Genomic DNA, 7,445 nt, shown 5'->3' with positions numbered 1-7,445 from the left:
TGAGGAGCCCAAGGAGTTGCCTGCTTTGCATCTTCGCCATTGGCTTTTGGCTTGTGAGGATCTATGGGCTGTTTCATATGTGGCTGTGGAAGGTAACAAAGATGTCAAGCCTGTTGTCACTAGATTTGCACTGGCTATACAGGAGTTTGGAAATGTTTGTAAGTTGGCAAATCAGAAAAATTGATGATGGCAGGTCAGTGGTGCACCTGTGGGCCAAGCTGCGGAGACCTTTCAGGGTGTGAAATCTCATCCCGAGGGAACACACCTGCCTCCTGGATGCACTAGACAGCGGGCTCCTTACCGACAGATGCAACGTGTCAAATCCTGCCTGCGAGCAGGGCCGCCTGCTCCTGGCGCCTGTATGAGAAAAGTACTATACACCCTTCTCTCTTCCTGCCTCTGAGGGCTCAGGAAATGTAGGACATTTACCGAGCAAGGTAATCTGGTAACCATCAACTCTGAGATGAACAGTTCTGCCTGCTTGGATAGTGCATTTTGCCCGGGACAACTCTAACTGCTTGAAGGGATCACTTGGTGTAAGGTTCCCTTTTAACCTCAAAAGTGCCTGCAACAGAGCTGAGGCAGCTGCCTCAAACTACATATATTCATGCGACAGTCGCAACAGGACGGTAGAGTGGCAAAGCAGCATCCAAGCCAGCTCTGAATGAGGTACCTTGGGCCCTGGAAGCCATCCAGCTCTTCTGATTTATCCTCCAGACTGGATGTGGCTGGGACGTAACTGCTCGCAAGGGGAGTGATTGCCGCTTGCTGTTGGAGGGAGAGCCTTGACCTCACTGGAGAGGCTGTGCACAGGTGAAAATCCTGCTCCTCCACGGGAGCTTGGCTTGCCCTCATCCTGCCCAGCCTGAGCCTGCATGTTGCACCTGACTTGCATGGGCCGCATCCTGAGGTGACATGAGGACGTGTGGAGCCAGGCCAGATTTGCAGGCTTGCGCGCTAATCTAGGAGCGCAGCATTTCCCCCGCACAAAAGAATTTACTCTCAAAGACTTTTGGTCATGTCCACATTTTGATTGCTGGCTAATTAAAAAGCTATCTCCAGGCAGCTGGCTGCTGCTTTCTGAGTGCCTGCTTCATTTATTCTGTGGGGTTCAAAGAGCAGAGGCACCATAAGTGGGAGGAATGGGTGCCCCAGGCAGAGAAGACAAAACCCTGCCAGCAGTGGGGAAGGGGTGCTTTTGGGTAGAAACTCCTCACCATCTTTCCTGTTCGATGCCTGTTTTAACCCTTGTTCCTAATATCTTGTGCTGCCCAGTGAGACTGGAAGTCATCCCTCAAGGACGGGAGAAGAGAGGTTGATATGGCAGAGAAAGTCTGTAGGGATGGCATGAGCCGAGCTGTGTTAGGGCTCTTCAATCACCTGCAGGGTGTATATTATAAATGCCCATAAAGCCTCTGTCCTTTAGCATGTTCCCACAAAGGAGCTTGGAAACCCACAGGAAATGTGTCCCTCTTCACGGTGAGGCAAGATGGGCCCAAAGCTCTGGCACTGCTCCGGTTCCGTTCACAAAGGCTTTGAGGTGAAGGCAGGTCAGACACAGACCCTCAGCACAGGCTGCTGCTGAAGCCAACACCACTTTTCTTTAGTTGTCTAAAGGTGGTGCCTAGCCACATCCTCTGATAGCAGCAGCCTTTGGGTTAGATGTTATAAAAATACAGCCTGAGACAGGCCCTGTCTGGGGACGCTGAAACGGTGACAAGACGAAGGCCTTATTCTCTTTCTGCACATGGGAACTTTGGTAGTGAGAGACGGAGTATTTTTATCCCAGGCCATGTGGAGAGTCTGCACAGGGAGCCTCTCTGTGCTCCGGGATGCCTGAAATGTAAGGCTAATCCCAATAACGCAGCTCAGGGTCTGCAGTCTCAGTCTGTGCAGGGTCCTCGCTTGCTCCCTGCACTCTGTTTGGGACCAGGTTCCACTGGCCCTGTGCAAGGCCAGGCCCCACATGCACCGGCTGTCCCCCTCTTTGACCCACCAATGCACACCCAATGCCCTGCAGCGCGAAGGGCCGCTGAACTGCCATGTCCCAGAGGGTCCAGGTGCTCTGCCACGTGCCTGGCCTCCAGCAGAAGCCCTGGTATCTCAAAGAAGGTGGCGAATTGTGAATAAGAGCCGGGAGGCGATATTCCTTGCATGAGGAGTGAAGCGAGAGTGTGAGAGGAATTGAAGAGTACCTGACCGGGCAGGAGGGCTGGGCAGCAGCGTTATGGATGGCTTTGCCTTCAGTTCAGTGATCGGGGAGCTGGGAAGACCTGGGGGCTTTGGGCCTCAGAGGGGATGTGGGTCCAGCCCTCCCTTCGAACACTAGGGCCTCACTGCTGTGACTTGCTGGCATCGGGCATTGGGAGGGGATGCTGCAATGTCTCCTAGAGTTGCAGCTCACCATGTGAGGAGGTTACAAGCTTATACAGGCAAACTTGGCAGATAAACGTTTGTCTAGCACGTGTGACCCACTTACCTGCTTAAGGCTGGCCTTCCGAGGCCCATAAAAGCCTTCCAATAGCAGGTCCCAGAAGGGTTTCTTTTTAAGCACTGGCTGAGATGCCTCTATACATTCAGGGAGGCTATCCTGCACCCCTGTTCATAGCTGAGGGCCATATTAGGAAGTATCTGTACTTCTGGGCTATGTCTGTGTGTTGTGATACCAGGCTAATCTTGCTGGTTCACGCTCTTTATTTTTACCTCACTCCTTTGGATATCCCAGACACATCTTTGTGGGGGGAGGAAAAAAACCCCTCCCCAAAGCAACAGTGTTCAAGCATCTCCTCAGGCATCCAGGAGTGGATGACAAAACATCTGGGTTGCCTGCTGAGACCTGCTGCCAACAGATTCATGAATATCTTGAGCACGCAGGTGCCTCTGCTCCCCACCACCCCACCGCCTAGCCAGTCCTGTTTCCTGGCAAAGCCTGTTGCTTTAACACAGCAGGTGGAAGGTGTTGAGCTACAAGATTGATGCCAACATGGCAAGCATTCAGCTAAGGGGTTATTTGGTCACATTCTTTGTCAGCTATTCCAGGAGCTGTTTATGTGCCTTGCACTTGGAGCATACGATGTGGTAGAACCCAGGCTGGAAAAGGTGTCTGGCTCTGCTGAAAGCCCTACCTGAACTGCTGTTGAGCTGAGATGAAAAATCACAGAAGCTGCATGGCAATTCTAGCTGAGCACTCAACCCCTGGCCCTGGAGAGGCTCGTGTAATGCCAAAATAATTTGGGGATGCAGGCAATGATGTCTTGCTCCCAACCTGTATGTTACCTTGCAGCTGGGATGGCAAGACCTCTGAAACTCAGTTAAACTGGTCTGTGGTAAAGGAGGGGCTTACTTCAAGCATGCCCTTGGGCCTTCTGTGTACAGCTCTATTCAATGGGAACATTATCCAAGAAAAAGGGGAGAGTCCTGACCCTTAGCTGTAAGCCCTGTGGAACAGCTTGGGTGAGGTAGCCCAAGATGAATGTGGTAAACAGCTTAACCAAATATTCCAGTTCCATCAGCTCTTCAAAGTTTTAAAGGCCAGAAGTCTCATCTGCCTGGACTGAGCAGAGCCTTTCTACATCTTGCCCATAACTCTTGCTTGGGCTGCGGTCTACACTTTGGAAAGACATCCAAGCTGCCATCTCATTGCCTGGCCTTTGTTCTCCTCATCTTTAGAGAACATGCTGGCACTGGAGACAGCCTGTGCTGCGAGCACATTGCTGCTTTGGGAGTATGTGTTTGTGTTGGAGGCCTGTTCTCCAGAAGACAGACTTCTACCAGCACCCTTCTCTATCCTTCCTACGTGTGCTCAGCTGTAAGTCTGTGAGCACAGAAGCAAAAGCCCCAACAGAGCTTTATGATGGCCTCATTTCTTCCAAAGAAACCCCTCATCTGGCTGCTCAAAGGCCAGTGCAGGTACTAACTTACAGAAAAGCAACCAACTGTTGATTGCCTCCACTGTTTTTTTTTCCCAGTTTGAATTGGCTTATTCCTCCTCAGGTCCACTTTCGTATTTTGGGCAGCTTGCCTGGATGTTCAAGCCTTCTTTATTTGCATTGCAAGGACCTTACATCTGGGAGAGCAGCCTGGAAACCTCCGGGCAGATCATGTTTCTTCTAAGGTGTTGTTGCTCCTGGGGAATAAGAAGCCAACTCCTACTTATACTGTTTTATCTCACCATTGAAAGTGCGATGAATTGGGGTCAGCAGCACTGAATCTGATAGTTCCAGTCTCCACAGACACCATAAATTATGAGTCATAGGATCATCTTGAGTCGTTTGGTGACTAATGTGAGGCTGCTCTTGAGGCATAGGGCCAATTTCTCACTTGCAATATTGGCTTGCCAGAGCTCTGTGTTGTGAACATACAGTGTAAGCCTAGTCAATACACAGCACCTAGGAAAACTGGCTAAACTGCAGGAGGTGGTGCTGATGAGTCAGTGAGTGGCATTGCCCACTGCATCAGTACCCCACTGGCATGGCTGGATGTGCAGTGCAGGAGGCTATGACATTCATGAGTCACTTCGCGGGACTGAGCACGATCCACACCTCTGCTGAATTACTGGGACCAGCAACGGACTCAGAGACACCCCAAGATGAACAATTTCTGATTTTAGGTTGTCCTCTCAACTGGTTGTAAATGTGGTGCTGTTCTGAACAAGTCTATCTTCTTTGTGCAGATTCTACCCCACACTGCCTGGATGTTGCCCTGCTGGTTGTTCTAGGTTTGCAAATATGACTGTAGATGTGTTTCCTCCCTCTTTGGTACTGACACCTCAGATGCTTGTGGAGTTCCATCATATCTCCTCTACAAACTTTTCTTGTCTAGTGACATAAAGTGGAAGTTCTTCAAAGCCTCCTGCATCAACTCATCCAGCTCTGCCCTCATCTCCTAAAACCTTTCATTTATAGCAGTAACATTTCCTTTTCACCTATAAGAAGGTGTCTGCAGCTGAACGCACTATCTCAAAGGTGATCACTCCAGAACCTCAGGAAGGGAAACAGATAGCTGGCTCTGAACAAGCAGCTCCTCTTGTGTCTCTCTCTGGTTGCTTCATGGTTGCTCCTTCTCAATATCTACTGGCAGTTCTGCTTTCCAGAGTGTCCCCTCCCACTGCAAAGCATCTTTATTCCAGATATATTAGCTTATCTTTTCCCTAGTTAAATCTCATTTTGTTTTCTGCTCATGTCTAATGTCTCTAAATCCTTTTGGAAGATTTCTCAGTTTGCACTGGAATTCACAATCACTTCTGCTGGAGGTGCCAGCTCTGGAAGTTCACGGGGGAACGTTCTCTGCTGCATTCTCCCAGTGCCAGGGGAAGCCAGTGCCTGGTAGTGTGGGTGCAGGTGCAGCCCTGCACATAGCTGTGTTCAGTCATCTGGTGAGCTGTATTTCTCCCTCATCATCAGATAGGAATTGCCTAGTGTAAGTGAAGGGCTGGAGGAACCGTGGGAGTCAGTGGGTTCCACTCTATAGAGCAGAGCAGAGGTGTGGGAACTGAGGGATCTGGGTTCAGTTCCCAGCTGGGCCACTGAAGTTCTGCTTTGCCTCCCTGCCTTGATTTCCCCATGCGTAAAAAAAATCTGATCTTCCTTTCTCAAAGCATGCGCTATCTTTTGGGATCCTTGGCAGATAATCAAGTGCCATTCACCTCGGTACTTTATTGTCATTTAACAGAAGGCTTCCCATCTTGCTGAAGTTGTTAGAAATCTCTGTGTACTTTCTCCAAAAGCAGATCAGTCATTGTTCCCTTGTGGTCCAGTTCCAACGATATTCATGTCTCCCTGCTTCTCTCCATCATCCTTTGAGAGAGAACCACAATAGGTATTTTGGTACCAATAGCACATTCCTCCATTTGCAGGGCTCTTTGAGAAGGGAGTAAGAGCTGTTGGGACAGTAACAGGGAGGTAATATTTACTTTGCTGGTATGTTTTAATCCCACTTGGCCACCCCCTGTCCTTTTACTGTAGATACGTATCCAAGCCTTGTTATCATTCCCTGTCTATCTTGTGTGGTGGCATGAAAGTGCTTTGTGCCCTCATTAAAAAAAGCTTGCATGAGCCATCGTCTTGCCATTGCAGACAGGGCCATTTATGAGACTTTGGGATGAAAAGTGCCCCTTTTTCACTGCTCCCTAGGACAGTGATGTCCTGGTATCTATTTGTGCTGTAGGAAGGAAGAAACAAGCTCTTAACTCCTCTTCCAAAGGGATTTGTGACAAATGTCATCATCGATAATCCGGGGGTTTAGGCTTGTGCTCCATCTTCCTGGCAAGAATTGAGGTGCTGCATACGGTGCACGGTGGGTGGTAGGGAGAGGAAACAGCAAGGCACAGCTCAGGATGGGCATTGCTGGCCTGGAAAGCTGGGGGACAGCATGAGACCAACAAGGGGAGAAGGTAAAGGGAGAGGGGGATGCCTTGTGAGGTGGGAGGATGAGGAAGAATAGGCTGCGTCTCAGGAGTGGGGTGGGGCAGCCCTGAGATAATCTGTCAGTCCTGGGCGCACCCTCCCAATTATGAAACCTCCTGCAGTTCTCTCATTTGAGTAAATTGCTTTGAGTGCTGGAAAACTTGCAGTTAGGGTTTGCAGGAATGCCTGAGCTGCCAGCTTTACCAGCACTCAGGGAGTCTGTCCTGGGCCTCCTCATGACACAGCAAGAGCTGCTACTGAAAGCAAGGTCCATAAGATGCTGCATGGCTGCTTCCCTCAATATTGATTCCCCTGAGTCTTCCCTTATCCCCCCGTGGGGTGACTATGCAGGTGAAGAGGCAGCAATTAGAGTCCATGGTTGCCAACACTCACAATTTTATTGAGAGTCTTGTGCTATTTATATAGTTAGGCTTCAAAAGATCCAGCTCCTGGAGCTGTGTGATATGCAAGACTACCAGCTTTTAGTCAAACCAGAAGGTTTCTAGCCTTCATGCTTGTGAAAAAATAAAAGTAAACATGACCCAAGTATTTGGTAAAAGCTTGGAAGGCAAACATCCCCAAATTGTGTTAGTTTTAGAACCTCTGTGGTGTTCAGCTGGGCAAATGATTTGCCAGCGATGACCTTCCTTCCTCGTCTTAAATCCTGTCACTGAGTTCCCTCCGGCGTGCTTCAGACTCTGCTCTCCAGTCTCTTTCCATATCCCTTTACATATAAGTGCCACCCTATTTTTAATCCACTCCCCCTCTTCTGGTGTTGTCAATCTCAGACCTTTCCTAAGCCTAGAAGAGGATTGTTTATATATTCTTGTCTCATTGTGCATATTTTTTACACTTTCTCTCCTGGTTTTAAGTCACTTGAGCCCTGTTTGCCTTCTGAGTTGTAGATATACACAAAACCCAGACATCTAATTTGAGGTATCCACAGCAACTCCCAAATATTTTTTCCAGAGGGGACCTTCAAGGCCCATTGGTGGAGAGGTGAAATTTTGGCTGTACCGTGCCAGGGTACATCAGCTTGCA

This window comes from Apteryx mantelli, chromosome 3 (assembly GCF_036417845.1).
Source record: "Apteryx mantelli isolate bAptMan1 chromosome 3, bAptMan1.hap1, whole genome shotgun sequence".
NCBI classification, from domain to species: Eukaryota; Metazoa; Chordata; class Aves; order Apterygiformes; family Apterygidae; genus Apteryx; species Apteryx mantelli.
Note: the sequence above shows the minus strand (reverse complement) of the source record.